At 43.6% G+C, this 17,334-nt stretch overlaps 1 long non-coding RNA gene across 1 annotated transcript; it reads left to right on the top strand.

The window, feature by feature from the left end:
- The first annotated feature begins 483 nt into the window (after window positions 1-483).
- Window positions 484-16,572, top strand: LOC126934182 (uncharacterized). Its single transcript, XR_007718864.1, has 2 exons — window positions 484-1,180; window positions 11,150-16,572. It is a non-coding gene; the product is annotated as an uncharacterized LOC126934182 (long non-coding RNA).
- The last annotated feature ends 762 nt before the right edge of the window (window positions 16,573-17,334 follow it).

The raw sequence follows: 17,334 nt of genomic DNA, 5'->3' as shown, positions 1-17,334 counted from the left end.
GGCCTCTCTGGCATGCACTAAGGGATGGAACCTCAGGGTAGGAGGAGGATGATCCCTTGCACCCTTTGCAATTCGCACCATGTCAGAATATAAACTTGTTAATCAAAACAGAAACATAGTCCTAGCCTTACAGTGGAGTCCAGATGTGAGAGCATATAGGATGCCAGAGGGCAGGGTTTCAGAGGCCATAGCATCCAACTTTTCCTTACACAGGTGAAGAGACTACCTATGATCTGCATTCCTTCAGAATGGAAAAACACATTACCTGGGAGGTAAACACACCCAAGCCCCACCACCCTCCTATCTAAGTGCAGATGAAGCTATCAGATAGCAGCTAAGGCCCCAGGAGATGTGCGCAGGAAAAGCAGGTTTTCTGGGGAAGCAGGGGGTGGGTGGGGGGTATGGTTGCAGGTGACAGCAGTGGGGTAGGAGGCAACCACAATAAGGTCCCGGTGGCACCCTGGGCAGACTGGAGGTGGGAGAAACAAGAGGCAACTACTGATAAAGTTCTCCTGCTTCAAAGTAGGCTCGGGATAGAAGAGCTGGTTTCGAATCCAGTCGCTCTCTTAAATGTCTACATCCATTCATTCACTCAATTAATCAATTATTCATCTATCAATTTTGTGCATGAGTGATATGCACTAGGATGTGGGCTGGGTGTGAAGAATATAATGAAAAACAGTCCTTGCAGAGCTCAGGAGTTACTATAGCACTTACTGGCCCAGCGCAGATAAACTGTGGTGATCTATTGAGATGACTATTGACAACCCCCTCTCCTCTTTTTAATGTTCTTTTGTAATTCAATGAAATGTGAATGTAGCATGAAAGTATACTGTCATCCTTTGTGCTCAACTGAAATATCTTTTTAATCTTTTCCCAAAATTTATTGTGGTATAATTGAAATTCAATGAACTGCACACACTTAAAGTATACAAATTAATCACTTCTGACATATGTATACAGCTATAAAACCATTACCACAATTAAGATACAGAACATTTCCATCACCCCAAAATGTTTCCTCATGTCCTTGTGTAATTACTCCCTCCTTCCGTCCTTATCCCTAGGCAACCGTTCTCCTCCAGAAAGCCTTTTGGAAACAAGGAAGACTTCTGACTGCTATCAGGCCAATCCTTGGAGGGCAGAGGTGAGGGAGGATAAAGAAGTATCAGGAAATGGGGTAAGTGTGGAGATATCACAGGCCCAAGGCTTAAGGAGACCTGAAGGGCAAATAGCTTTAGCAACATATAGGCATTTAACCCTTGCAGCCAATGTAAGGGAAAGGTTCATGATCCCCCTTTTTATGAATGAGGAGACAGCCTCACAGAGGGTAAGGAACTGGGTGAAGAACACACAGGTAGCATGTGGCAAAGATGCAGTCCAAAGCTCACACCTGCCCAGCTAAGCGCTTTCCCTCCAGGACTTGCTGAGGTCCCCACCTGTGCCCCAGGGGTAGCCTGCCCAACGTGCACTGAGCCTAGCTGTGTCCAGTGGGATTCCTAGCACCTCTCCCCTCATCAAGAATACAGACTTCCCACCCACCCCTCATACCCCAGCCCCATCTGATGCTGAGACCAAGGAGCCCCAGCCACGCAGGGAGACCGGCGCCTCCCCAGGGAATTCCCCAAGCTGCAACACTCCGGCACAGGACCGATGTTGGAACAGTTTAATGCCACCTAAAACCAAAACAACAGCAGGCACATGCATCCAAAATTTAGCTCCTGAAAAGTTACCAAGTAATATGCAAATGCTTTCTTCTTTCCCACACCTGCCTCATCATCATGTGAAGATCAAGCAGGGGCTGGGAAAGTCAGGGTCAGGGCAGGGTTGAGGAAGAGGAAAGGGAGAGACCAGGTGGGGGTGACATGGCTTACAGAGATCCCTGGGAGATACTACTTGGTAACTTAAAAAGAAGTTTAAGTTACCAGTGGTTTTGCACCTGGGTAAAGTCATTTTGACACAACCACACCAAAATGGCTACATGTAGGCGGCTGAAAGAATATTCCAGAGCCCTCTCTGAGCCTCAGTTTCCATAAGCAGTGTTGGGTAGAGGCTGCAAGAAGCATCTGGGAACGAAACATGTCACAGGATTCCATTCCTCCAGAAGCTGAGAGACAGAGGCGGGGGACACACCCACTTGGTGGGACAGAAAACTGAAACGAGGAGGAGACATGTCCTAAATTTTCAGTGACTGGCATTAGAGTCACCAGACTTTCTGGGGTGGACACTTGATGGGTAAAATGACTCCTGGCTCAGTTTCCTTCTCTGTACAGTGGACACGATATCCCAGCTCCTAGGCTTTCAGGACTCAGTGAAACCAGGTGTGCCATCTGCCAGTCCTAGCACCAGCACAAGACCTTCAGCAGTAGCTCCCTCCTGCCCCACTGCCACTCTTGCCCACACCCCTGATACCCAGGTCATCAGTCTGAGAGGAGCTCTCTGGATGCTGTGGGAAGTTGGCATCAGTCTCACAATGCCCTTCCTGGGTCTATCTCCTTTGTTCTGCGTATGGATCGGTTACAGTCATGGGGACAGGGTGGCTGTTTGTTCTGCATTGGGATTCCTTGATACTCTTCATCATTTGAATTGGGAAGCAAGGGGCTGTGGTGACAGAAGAATGTCCCAACAGGATGCACTGCTGTTGTGTCTCCTGCCCTTACCCCCAACACCTTTCTGCACTCTCCCTTCCTCCCCGAGCTGGGCAAGAGCATTAAGGTGTGATCTGACCCACTAAGCTGCCTTCTCCCAAACAAAAAAGAGCCAGAGCTTCTCCCCAGCCTGCTGGCAATGTATGGCTCCTCTGCCATCAACAAACCTAATCAAGAACTGACCACCAAGAGTTCGAGACCAGCCTGGCCAACCTGGTGAAACCCTGTCTCTACTAAAAACACAAAAAATTAGCTGGCTGTGGTGGCGGACACCTGTAATCCCAGCTACTTGGGAGGCTGAGGCAGAAGAATCGCTTGAACCTGGGAGGTGGAGGTTGCAGTGAGCCGAGATCGTATCACTACACTCCAGCCTGGGCAACAAGCGCAAAACTCTGGGGGAAAAAAAAAAAAGAAAAAAAAAGAAAAAGAAAAAGGAGGGAGGGAGGGAAGGAAGGAAGGAAGGACGGACGGACGGACGGACGGACGGACGGACGGAAGGAAGGAAGGAAGGAAGGAAGGAAGGAAGGAACCATATACACATGAGCCTTGTGCAAGAGAGAGGCTTCCAGCAAAGGAAGAGAGTGAGGGTGAGTGAGGGTGAGTGAGGGTGGGTGAGGCTTCAGGAAGGATAAGTGTTGGAAACAGAGGGCCAAAGGCTGATGGAAGCAAGAAAGCATTCTGTCAAGTCCTACAGATGACACTTCATTCACCAGCTCTTTTGGTTTAACAAACATCTATTGCGCACATACCAGGTGCCAAGCACTGTGGGCCATGAGGATGTGAGAATGAACAGAACACAGTCCTTGCCCTCCAGAGGTTCGTCGGAAAAAGCACTGTGACAAACAAATGCTGTGGCAACAGTAGTCACCAGCACCGAAGGGAAGCACCAAACAGTGCCCGGGGAGGCCAAGTGGGCATCAGTGGGAGGGCAGTGCCTACGAGGGGCTTGAGACAGAGTGTAGCGGTCAAGCGCAGGTTCTAGCACTGGCTGCATGGGTTTGCACCCAGGCTCTGCCAGTTACTAATTCTATGAGCTTAGTCAACTTACCAACCTCTCTGTGCCTCAGATTCTTCATTTATAAATGGTACCCACTCCAAGAGGTTGTTGAAAAGATTATATGAATACATGTAAATCACAGTTAGTATAGCGTCTGGCTACTGGGTCTATAAATGTATTTATTAAGATTGTCTTTCATGCAATTTACCTAACAAATGTGCACATGTACCCCACACCTAAAAGGTAAAAAAATTTAAATTTAAATTTAAATTTAAAAAAGATTGTTGTCTTGATGGCAAAGCAGGCATCTAGCAGGTAAAGAAGGATACAGGAAAGATGTAAAGCAGAAAGCAGGAACAGCATGAACAAAGGCAAGGAGATGGAAGTGTGGGTCATGGTTTGGTATGGCTGCTACAGGGAAGCGTGTGGTGAGAATTAAGCCAGAAGGGTGGGCAAAGGCCAGGTCTCGCCAGGCTGTGCACACCTTGGAGGTTGTGGACTTGATTCTGGAGTTGATAGAGAGCTCCTGGCCGCCTTTTTGTAATGATCAGATTGGGCCACTGTATTAGGATTGTATCAGATTTGGGGACTGTATCATGCAGCTGGCTCAGGAGCTAGGAACTCACTACTACAGAAAAGAGAGAAATAAAGAGGCCCTCAACTAATACAGGGCCACAAGAATGGAGAGGCAGTGAGGACTGGGGCCTAGAGATGACTAGATATGGGCACGGGCAGGACACAGGGTGGCCTGGGTGAACCACTAAGCCACGAACCAGGACCAGGAAGACTGGAGCACGAGCAGGTTTGGGGCTGGAGTAGAGAGACGATAAAATAATAGGTGCTAGGCAAAGATCTAGGAGCTTTATATGAATTATTTCATTTAGGCCGGGCGCGGTGGCTCAAGCCTGTAATCCCAGCACTTTGGGAGGCCGAGACGGGCGGATCACGAGGTCACAAGATCAAGACCATCCTAGCTAACATGATGAAACCCCGTCTCTACTAAAAAATACAAAAAAAAAAAAACTAGCCGGGCGAGGTGGCGGGCGCCTGTAGTCCCAGCTACTCCGGAGGCTGAGGCAGGAGAATGGCGTGAACCCGGGAGGCGGAGCTTGCAGTGAGCTGAGATCCGGCCACTGCACTCCAGCCTGGGCGACAGAGCAAGACTCCGTCTCAAAAAAAAAAAAAAAAAAAAAAAGAATTATTTCATTTAAATCCCACATTGTGGGACCTTTGAGAAGGGCACAGCTATCATCCACATCTATAGATGAGAAAACTGAAGTGTAATGTGATTGAAAACCCTGTAAGAAGCAGAGCCATGATGTGGTTTTCAGAGCCTGCACCCTCCTTTCTGGGCTCCACGCTGACTTGGAGACATCTGAGGGCAGAGGCTGGGCATCTAGGGCTAAGCAGAGAGGCCTGGGCTGGAAGCTCTCTGTCGAGCCAAAGGAGAGATGAGACTGAGATTGGCAGGGAGTGTGAGAGAGTGAGGAAGAAGGCAAGGCCGGACCATGGAGAGAGGGGCTGTCACAGAGGGTGGTGGGTAGGCAGAAGTCCCACCAGCCAGGAACCCATCCCAACCCCGGAATCCAGCAGGAGCCTTCCTCAGCCCTCTCCCCAGCCCACAGGGAAGGAGTCCAGCCCTAAAATTTGGCCTTTTGCCTACCTGCCCTGCCCACAGCCCACATAGCGCACAGAGGCGGCCTGGCCCTCCTCCGGTGCCTGGAGCTAGTTGCACAACCACCTGAGCCGGTGAGGCAAGGATAGCGTTCCCTTCCTCCCCCAGAGGAGTCCAGAGGCAAGGGCTGAAAGGATTAGGCTCAGCTTTGGGAGACAAAACCCACGCTAAGTGGAAGCATGCCAGCCCTTGCTGGGCTATTGTGAGGCACAGTCATGGTTCCCAGTCCACATGCGGACAGGGCTTAGGATCTGTTGACAAAAGCGACTCAGGCGTTTACCTCAGGCCCAACACCCGCTGGCCCAGGTCCCGCCTGGGTGTGTCATTGGCTCAAGTGAGGTCCCATGAATACACATACACACACACACACACACACGCGCACACACACTCGGGAGCCAACTCCCTGAGTCACCCAATCCCAGCCAAATTCACCTGAAGCACCTGGCATTTCTCTCAGCACTCAACAGGTCATTGTGCTGAGCTGTCAGTGCAGAGGAGGCTTAGCCGGCTCCATCATTCACATCACGAGCTTCATAAATTCCTGAGGAGAGTGCCAAGGGCCGAGATTGCTGCAGCACTTTCACCGGAGGAAGAGGAGAGGCTAAGCAGGCAGGTGGTTGGGGAGAGCCAACAGAGGGAGCAATTCCAGCCTCCACGTACTCTCCTTCTGCCACTAGGTTCCATCACATGCAGGGGCAGTGTCTGGCCTCAGTGTGGTGAGAGAAAAAAGAGAAAACACACACAGAGAAGCGGGGATCACAGAACATGGAATGTGTGTCCTCAAGGGCCCTTCCAGACCTTTAACTAGTGTGGCTCCCTCATTTACAGATGAAGAAACCATTTGTCAGACACTCAACGGGTGAAGCATGAACAAGAGACAGAACTCAGGGCTTTCAATGTCCTCTCAAATGTCCTCTCAGTGCTCTTGCCCCTACATCACACAGACTCCAGACAAGCAGGACTGGAAGAGGCTAAGAGGACCATGAGCCTGACCCCACACCTGCTACTGGAAATACCCACAGCCTCCTCATCTGGGCTCTTCTGGCCATATGGCACAGCCTGGTGGGCTAGGTTTTACTCACTGTGGCTTCTCCAGTACCTGGGGCACAGTAGATTCTCAGAAAATGTTGCATGAGTTAATCTAATGGAATACCAGTTTCTCCCATATGGAAGTATGCTAGCCACTCTTTTGGAAGCCACAACAAATTTAAAGCAGACCTTTTTTTAAAAAAAAAGCAGGTATCACTTCGCTTCAGCCTGACAAGAATTTTTCTGGCTGGACAAGAATTCTTGACAAATATGCATTTAGGCAGATAAGTTCACCTTGTGGCATACCTGAACTGCTCTCTCCCCTCCGCCATGCAGGTGCCCAGGAAGCAAGGGATGGAGGTAGCTGAGACAAGGCCTTCCCAGCTAGCCGTGGTGGTGGGAACACCATGATCAGCTTCCCCACTACATCCCCAGCAAACAGGAATCTTAATGCCACTGCCAGAGCTGCCCGAGGCACGTGCCCTGCTCCTCTCATCTTTGGCACAGCTGAGCATGTGTTGGCCAACAGCCCATGCTCTACCCAGAACGGGTGCCCAGGATCAAGTGGAACCTTCCTGGTCAGCTGGGAGAACAAACGCTGAGAACGTTTCTTTACCAAACATTCCTGAGTACCTCTTCAGGGCCAGCCCTGCTCCAGGCCCTGAGGATACAGATGTGAAGGAATATAGGCCTGCTCCTGCTCTCATGGGGCTCAGAACCCTCCCTACTGTTCCAGAAACACAAGTGCAGCTGTGTTGATGTAGCCACACTGGCTCCATTAGATGAAGATGGTCATAAGGATGGATGAATGAACACATGTAGTGAAGAGGGGAGGTTCAGGGCCTTGCTAAAAAAGATGACTATTAAAAAGCAAGTCAAGAGATAGCAATGCTTGAGAATTATCACAGCAAACACTCGCTGAGCCTTTCCAGTGTGCCAGGCCCTGTGTGGAGTCCTTATATGTCTTTACTTACTTAATCCCTTACCTACGCTGAGGCCATTAACTGTTATCATCCCCGTGAAAAAACTGAGCCCAGGGAGGTTGCTAAATTTGCAAAAGTCTCACAGTTGGGAAGTGGCAAGTGAGAACTGGAACCAGGCACCAGGGCACTGGTGCCCAAATGCCCAGCTGGCATACTTCATAGCTCCCTTCAGAGGCTTCTAGCTGTGTTAAAGCTTTGAACTGAATCAGGTGGGGGTCACACATGAGGCGACAAAAGGGTGGTAACACCAAGGGATCTCAGAAGGTGACACTGCTTTGGCATTTCTTGGCAAATTTACCATGATCATAGTCTGGCCTTAACTGACCAGGAAGAGGTGTCTGTCATTCATGCAGAGATGAAAATACTTATTAGTAATCAACTGATGCTGATCCAGTGCAGAAGAGATCTATAAAATCCCATCTAAATGCATTTACATTGGGTGGGGTATATGAGTAATAGTGACCAGAATGCTCACTCCTGTCAGGGGTCACCAACCCAGGAATGGGGCATGGCCACTGTGAGACAGGAGTGAAATCAGCGCACAGGAAGCAGACAGCACAGGAAAAACAGGTCTCTTGCTGAGGCAGTCTGCCCCCAAGGCACAGCATACCTCTCTGGTCATGGCCCATTAGACCTTTTGCTGGGCAGTGGCGAACCATCTAAGAACCAGACCAACCGAGGCCCTACCTCACTGAGTGTATGGTCCTAAAAGAGAAGCCAGACACTAAACATGTCATTACAGGCGGGTAACAGTTACCCAAACACACACTAAGGAATGCTCTTGCAAAAGAAAACTGAATGACATGCATTCCCCAGAATTGAGTCTCCTCTCGCCTGGGTAGACCTGGGTAGACCTATTGGGTGCTCACCATCAGATTTTTTCCTCTGATCCCCACTTTCTTATATCCCATGATATAAGACAGATGACACACTCCTGAGCTCTAATGGACCTAAATGACTCTCCTGTCACAACCGGGGACATCCAAGTGAGCTCAGTTCTTTCCCTGCTTTTGTTCCAGGAGGACCAATTCATTATTTTGGGCCAATTCCAGCTCTGCTGAACCTGCATCTGCTGCTGGAGAGACCCCAGAGCACACTTCCCAACCTCCTTCTGAGAGCTCTCAGGCTGCACGGCTCTGCCTATGTCCTTGTTCCCCTCATTGCCAAGTTTCAGGGGTAACTGTCAGCCCCACATATCACCAGCTGCCAGTGTCTATCACAGAGAACTGGAAAGACACAGAGTGATCCAGGTTGTTGGAACCAGCAGGATGCTAGGAAATGATGTTGCTATACCGTGTAGACAGATGATTACACATGAGCACCCTGGACAACCCAGGAATGTCCTGGAAGCACCTGCTTCACACCCAGACCTGGTAGACAAAGAAATCACATATTTGGGCAGCTAATTTCTCTGTTATTTTCTCTGCCAAGCCCAGAAATGAACAGCCCAAAAAGGGCAGGAAGAAATAGGGCCAAGAGTTTATATGCTCCTGATTTAAAATATAAGAATAAGAGAAATATTCCCACCATGCAAATAACAAATAGACCAGCCTTTACTCCCCAGCCAAATATTGATATTTCCTTTAAATTTTTGACAAAAATATCTGTGCTTGGGGGTAGGGAGAGACTTGTGGTTATTTGGCCAAAAGCTATTCTAGGTCATAGGCAGCCATTAAAATTATGATTTTCAAACAAAAGTTACAGATTTAGGTTGACTTTTGAGCTCAAAGTTATTTTGACATTTCATAAAATAAACCATCAGATAAGCACATCACATTATGTTGACAACAGTGCCCAAAATAGTTTCACTATTTTTAGTATTTATATCATTTTATTTTTATTGATTTATAATTATATAACTTATAATTAAATAATATCTATATTTGGGATTTTAAACAGCCAGTATAGATAGATAAGAATGGAACAGTTACAGTCATGTATATGGCAGGCAATATGTAAGGCATCAGTTTTCCTGGAACGTGTGATTTCTCTCCTGAATGGTGATTAAATTCATCTCCCAAGAAGCTTTTGGTTTGAATCCAGGTAGACCAAGCAAAACAAAAGACAATACAGCATCGGACCCAGTTTTAAACTTGTCAGCTAAACAATTCAGATGGTCTCTTTCTTCAGTCATGGCCACTGTGCGCTCAGTCAGCTCAGCCTGTAATTGATTCCTGTCCTCAATCAAATGCCAAGGACCCCGTTCTTAATACTCCTGCCCTGACTTCCCCCAAAGGTGTGGCAATGGCAGTCTGAAGTGGGAAAGCTGTGTCTGGAGCCTGCCTGCACCTCTTGTAAAAAACTGAACTGAGAAATGCCAGCTTGCAATTCAATGCACAAAAATTGACATCCATTTTAGAAGCAATGCTCAGTCAACTAACTTGGTATTTGAGGGGGTGGAGAGCTGCCTTTTCCACAAAGAACAAGGCTACATGGGACAGGATCCTGCCTGTAGAAGTAATAAAGAAAAGGAGGCTGAGTGTCGTGACTCACACCTGTAATCCCAGCGTTTTGCGGGGCCAGGGCCAGAGGATCACCTTGAGCTCAGGAGTTTGAGACCACCCTGGGCAACATACTGGGATCCTGTCTCTACTAAAAATTATTTTTAAAAAAATAGCCAGACATGGTGGTGTGCACCTGTAGCCCCAGCTATTCAGGAGGATGAGGTGGGAGGACTGCTTGAACCCATGAGGTAAAAGCTACAGTGAGTTATGTTTGCAGCACTGCACTACAGCCTGGGTGACAGTAAAAACCTGTATCAAAAAGGAAAAATTAAAAAAAAAATAAAAAATAAAAAGCAGAGGGACAGGATTCCAACATTCTGAGTAGCTCTTAAATGGCTTGGGAATAAGACATCTTCTCAAGGTGAAACTGTATTTACTAGCAAGAAAATAGGGACCAATTAAATTGGTCCAAGTTCTGCACAATTTGGAGCAGTTGACCTTGATTTGTAAAACTGCATGTTAATTGTTATCTGAGCTTTTAGGAGCTTAGTCCCAAAAATCATACCTGAGGTAAGGGAGCCCTAGAAACCATTGAATGACCATACATAGGTAGTACAGCAGAGTGGTTAGGCCAGCCTCCAGAACAGTCAGGATTTGAAGAGCAACTCTATTCTCTACTAATTGTGCCACCCTGGGCACATATACCTCTCTTTTTCTTTGTAAAATGAGAAAAATGCTACCTACCACATAGTTGGTTTATGGATAGAAGAGAAATCCAAAGATCTGCAGAGGGTCCCTGTGGGTTTTTCAGCTGGGAACAAATCAATGCATTCCTGTGAGGAAGTTACCTGGTGCTAAGGAAAGGACCACTCAAAAAGAAAAAGCAAATCACTGGAGCTCACGCAGCACCAGCAGCAGTTTGTATTTCCAGCAGCCAGAATAGAAAACCTCATTATCCGTGATATACCAGGTGAAGGACTCAGATATTGCCTCAGTAGTATAGAGAAATATAACCCTAGACTAAAGATTATGATGGTCACACCTAACTTAAAAGAAAGACTCAATAGTATCATACTGTTTCCAAAAAACTTAATTGTATCCCAGAACCAAATTTCAGAATATTTGGAGGAATACAAAAATATCTAGAATCTGAAAAGGTAAAATGTATAATATTTGGCATTCAATTAAAAAAAACAAAAACAAAAAAACAAAAAACAGAGGCCAGGCCCTGTGGCTCACTCCTACAAATCCCAGCACTTCAGGAGGTCAAGGTAGAAGAACTGTGTAAGCATAGGCATTCGAGACCACAATGGGCAACACAGTGAGACCTCATCTCTACAAGAATAATTTTTTTTTTTTTTTTTTTTTTACAGTGGTGCATGCCTGCAGTCCCAGGTACTCGGGAGGTGGAGGGGAGGATCGCTTGAGCCCAGGAGGTCAAGGCTGCAGTGAGCCAAGATCAAACCACTGCACTCCAGCCTGGGCAACAGCCCTGTCTCTGAACGAAACAAAAACAAGCAAACAAAAATGACAGGAAACAGGAAATATGAAATGAAACAGGAAAGGAAATTAAATAGTCATGAAGGGAAACAGGATACATAAGGGAAAAAAATCAATCAATAGGAACATAGGAAAATGGCACAAATTATAAAATTGGCAGAAAAAATCTTCAAAATAATTAGTATAACTATATTCTATATGTTCAAGTTGGTAGAGGAAAAATTGAATATGTTAAGCAGAGACACAGCAAGTGAAAAAAAAACTTCAAATCAAACCCTAAAAATAAAAACCTCAACATCTAAAATAAAATAAACACTGGATAGAATAAATAGACACTATTTCCTACCAAGGAAAAGACTCGTGAGCTTAAAGACACAGCAATAGAAAGTATCCAAAATGAAACAGAAAGAAAAGACGGGGTGAGGACAGAACATCAGTGAACTAAGTGAACAAATTACATGTAATTAAAGGGAAGGGGAGAACAAAAATATTATTTAAGGAAACAATGGCCAAAACTTTCCAAAAATGATGCAAACTGTAAGTCCACAAAAAGTCTCCACAAACCCCAAGCAAAAGAAACATCAAGGACATTACACTTCAGAATATCATAATTAAATTACTTAAAACCAATAATAAAAAGAAAATCTTAAAATCAGGCAGAGACAAATGATACACTGTAACAGAGTAACAAAGATAAGAATTACATCAGAATTTTCATTGGAAACAATGCCAGCTAGTAATTAATGGAGTAAAATCTTTAAAATTCTTGGGGGGGGAGGCGGTGGGGGAGGAAGAAGCCTGTCAATCTAGCAATCTAGATCTAATGAAAATGTATTTCAAAAAAAACACAAAATAAAAACCTTCTTAGAAATGCAAAAGCTGAAATTATTCTTTATCATCAGAGCCATATTACGAAAACATATATTAAATGAAATTTTTTAGATGGAAGGAAAATACCAGATATATAAACATTGGAAAGGATTAATATGTGAGAAAATATAAAATAATGTATTATGTTTAGAGTCTTGAAAACAAAATTGACTATCTAAAGCAAAAATAATAGCCAATAACTTACAATGGATATAAAACTAACATATATGACAAGAATAGCACAAAGGCCAGAAGAAGGGAAATACAAGTAAACTGTTGTAAGTTTTCAATACTATGTATAAAGCAATAAAGTATTACTTGTAGACTGTAAGTTAATATGTACAATATAAAGCCTAAAACAACCACTAAATAAAACAAATGGATAGAACTATAATCTAACAAAGAAAGTAAAACGGAATAAAAAATAGGCAATAAATCCAAAAGAAGGCAAAAGAAAAGGAAAAGGGGAACAAAGGACAAATGAAATGAAAACAAACGACAAGATTGCAGATTAAATCAAATCATATCATTAATATTAAATGTAAATGGTCTAAATACCTCCAGGTCAATGACCGAGAATGTCAGATTGGATAAAAACGCAAGGCCTAACTATCTTGCCTATCAGAAATTCACTTTAAAAAGACAAAAACAGGTTAAAAGTAAAGAACAGACATAACACTAACCAGAGCACACAGAGTGAAAGAACACATTTAACACTAACCAGAGCAAACAAGGAATAAACAGGGGCATTTCATAGGAAAGGTTAAATTCATCAAGAAGATATAATCCTTAAATGTATATGGGCCTATGTGACATTATGAGATACAGATACAGGTGGGTTTTTGTTCATGGCTCCTGGCTCATAATTGACATAGCCCTTGTTACAGTAAAAAGAATTTCTCTCTCTGATCTTCTCTTGCCCCAGGCAAAACTCTGAGTATGGAACATAAAAGCCTCATTGCAGAAAGAGTCCTGCCTCATATTTTGAAGGAAGGAATGTTGCACAGAGACGCCAAGAAGAATCTGAACAGACAGGCTTTGTTGTATTTAGATCATACCCTTTTAGTCCACTCACATTTGTACATGGTCATCAATCACACCTATCCAATGAAATCTCCATAAAAAGTCCAAATGTTCATTCAGGGAGCTTCCAGATAGCTGAACATATGGAGTTTCCTGAGAGTTGGCATACCCAGGGAGGGCATGGAAGGTCCATGCCCCTTCCCATACCTTGCCCTATGCATCTCTTCATCTGTAGCCTTTGTAATATCCTTTATAATAAACTGGTAAACATGTTTTCCTGAGTTTCCGAGCCACTTAAGCAAATTAATCAAGCCCAAAGTGGGGGTCATGGAACTTGAAACCCAACTTAAAGCTGGTTAGTCATAAGTTCTAGAGGCCATGAATTATGACTGGTGACTAAAGGGAGGGGCAGTTTTGTGGAATGAGATCTCAACCAGGGGATCTGACACTATCTCTAGGTAAATAATGTCAGAATTGAATTAGAGGATACCCAGCTGGCACCCACTACAGAACTGATTGCTTATTTGTTGGTGGGGAGAAATCCCAACACATTTTGGGGTCAGAGAAGTCTTGTGTTGATATAAGATGAAAGGAATAATGGTTTGAATTTTTCCTAACAGCCTAATAACAGAGTTTCAAAATACATAAAGCAAAAACTTATGAAATCACAAGAAGAAACTATGAAATTTAGAAAATCCTTAAATATTCTGAGGCATGAATTGCAGAAGAAATTTAAGAAGAGCAAATTAGAAAGTAATTTTTAACTGGAGGGAAATGAAAACACAACATATCAAAATTGTGAGATACAGTGAAAGCAATGTTTTAGGAAATTCACAGTACTGACATGCTCTTATTAGAAAACAGAAAATGTCTCAATTCAGTGGTCTCAGCATCCACATTAAAGATTAGAAAAAGAACCCAGATGAACATATATGTAAAAATTCTCAACAAAGTATCAGCAAACTGCAATAGCACATTAAAAAGATCATTCGCCGTGATCAAGTGAGATTCATTCCTGGGATGCAAGGATGATTCAACATATGCAAGTCAATAAATGTGACACACCATATTAATAAAAGAAGGACAAAGCCCATATAATCATCTCAATAGATACAAAAAAAATCATTTGACAAACTTCATCGTTTATTATAAAAACTCTCAACAAACTAGCTATAGAATGTACAAGTAATATTCCACAACATAATAATGACCCTATATGACAAGCACACAGCTAACATCATACTCAACAGTGAAAAGTTGAGAGCTTTTTCTCTATAATCAGGAACAACAGAAGGATGTTCACCCTCACCACTTCTATTCAATATAGTAATAGAAGTCCTAACCAAAGCAATCAGGCAAGAAAAAGAAATAAAGGCATCCAAATAGGAAAGGAAGAAGTGAAACTGCCATATTGCTGATGACATGATCTCATATATACAAATCGCTAAGGATTTCACACAAAAAAAGTTAGAACTGATCAGCAAATTCAGTAAAATTGCATGATACAAAATCAACATACAAAAATCAGTAGTGTTTTTATACACTAACAGCATATATAGAAAATAGCATATATATCTCATATATAGAAAACCGCAAGGATTTCACACACAAAAAAACTGTTAGAACTGATCAACAAATTCAGTAAAATTGCATGATACAAAATCAGTAGTGTAGCATACACTAACAGCAAACTATTTGAAAAAAAAAAGAAAACAATCCCACTCATAATAGCATTAAAAAATGAAATATTTAGGAATAAATTTAACCAAGGAAGTAAAAGATCTATATACTGAAAACTATAAAACATTAATGAAAGAAATTAAAGACGACACAAATAAATGGAAAGAGATCTTGTACTCGTGGATTAGAATTAATATTTTTTAAATGTCCATACACTACCCAAAGCAATTCACAGATTCCGTAAAATCCCTATCAAAATTCTGATGTCATTTTTCACGGAAATAGAAAAAACACTTCTAAAATTTGTATGGAACCCCAAAACATCCCAAATAGCCAAAGCAATCTTCAGCAACAAGTTCAAAGCTGAAGGCATCACATTCCTTGACTTCAAAGTATATTACAGAGGCAGGACTAGCTTGCAGCTCCCACTCAGATGGACAAAGCAGCACGTGGCGACCACGTCGTGAATTACTGCTCCAAGAACTACTGCAGGAATATACCAGAAAAACTAAGGGAATTCACAAACCCTTTGCAGGAATTAGATCACCAATGCAGGCTCCCTGAGACGACAAAAAACTAACTGCAGTCAATGCACTCTTGAAAGTGCCACCTCCTCGCTGCAGGCAACCAACACAAAACCAGCACACTAAACAAAAACACAATCAAGGACCCCCACAGAGTCCACTTTGCTCTCCTGCTGCCTCCACCAGAGCAGGCGCTGGTCTCCACAGCTGAAAGACTTAAAGACGAACCACATCACAGGACTCTGCAGATACTCCCCAGTGCCCAGAGCGTGATAGCTCTACTGGGTGGCTAGACTCAGAAGAGTAAAAATCCAGTTCAGCTCTTGGGAAGCCCCACTCCTAGAGGAAGAGGGAGAACACCACATCAAGGGAGCATCCCGTGGGAAAAAAGAATCTGAACAGCAGCCCTTGAGTCCCAGATTTTCCCTCTGACATAGTCTACCCAAATGAGAAGGAACCAGAAAAGCAATTCTGGTAATATGACAAAACAAGGTTCTTTAACGCCCCAAAAGATACCAGCTCACCAGCAATGGATCCAAACCAAGATGAAATATCTGGAATTGCCAGAAACAGAATTCAGAAGGCTGTTTATTAAGTTAATCAATGAGGCATGAGAGAAAAGTGAAGTCCAACTTAAAGAAATCAAAAACATGATACAGAATATGAAAAGAAAAATCTCCAGTGAAATAGACAGCAAAAAATAAAATACAATTACAACTTTTGGAAATCAAGGACACTCTTAGAGAAATGCAAAATACACTGGAAAATCTCAGCAACAGAATTGAACAAGTGGAAGAAAGAACTTCAGAGCTCGAAGACAAGGCTTTTGAATTAACCCAATCTGCCCAAGACAAAGAAAAAAGAATTTTAAAAAGTGAACAAAGCCTCCAAGAAGTTTGGACTATATTACATGTCCAAACCTAAGAATAATTGGTGTTCCTGAGGAAAAAGAGAAATCTAAAAGTTTGGAAAACATATTTGAGGGAATAATCAAGGAAAACTTCCACAGCCTTGCTAGAGATCTAGACATGCAAATACAAGAAGCTCAAAAAACATCTGGGGGCCGGGCGCGGTGGCTCAAGCCTGTAATCCCAGCACTTTGGGAGGCCGAGACGGGCAGATCACAAGGTCAGGAGATCGAGACCATCCTGGCTAACCCGGTGAAACCCCGTCTCTACTAAAAAATACAAAAAAAACTAGCCGGGCGAGGTGGCGGGCGCCTGTAGTCCCAGCTACTCCGGAGGCTGAGGCAGGAGAATGGCGTGAACCCGGGAGGCGGAGCTTGCAGTGAGCTGAAATCCGGCCACTGCACTCCAGCCTGGGTGACAGAGCGAGACTCCGTCTCAAAAAAAAAAAAAAAAAAAATCTGGGAAATTCATCACAAAAAATAATCACCTAGGCACAAAGGCTTCAGGTTATGTAAAGTCAAGATGAAGGAAAGAATCTTAAGAGCTGTGAAGCAAAAGCATCAGGTAATCTATAAAGGAAAAGCTATCAGATTAACAGCACATTTCTCAGCAGAAACCCTACAAGCTACAAAGGATTGGGGTCCTGTTTTTAGCCTCCTTAAGACGATTATCAGCCAAGAATTTTGTATCCAGTGAAACTAAGCTTCATAAATGAAGGAAAGGTACAGTCTTTTCCAGACAAACAAATGCTGAGAGAATTCACCACTACCAAGCCAAAACTAAAGAACTGCTAAAAGGAGCTCTTAATCTTGAAACAAATCCTTGAAAAACACCCAAATAGAACCTCCTTAAAGCATAAATCTTACAGGACCTATATAACAATAATACAATGGAAAAAAAGTATTCAGGCAACAAGTAGCATGATGAATAGAATAGTACCTCACATCTCAACATAAACATTGAATGTAAATGGCATAAGTGCTCCACTTAAAACATAATGGCACTTAAAATAGCAGAATGGATAAGAATTCACCAATCAAGCTTCTGTTTTCA

The sequence above is a fragment of the Macaca thibetana genome, chromosome 13, assembly GCF_024542745.1.
Source record: "Macaca thibetana thibetana isolate TM-01 chromosome 13, ASM2454274v1, whole genome shotgun sequence".
Taxonomy (NCBI): Eukaryota; Metazoa; Chordata; class Mammalia; order Primates; family Cercopithecidae; genus Macaca; species Macaca thibetana.
Note: the sequence above shows the minus strand (reverse complement) of the source record. Positions and strands in the feature narration are given on the sequence as shown.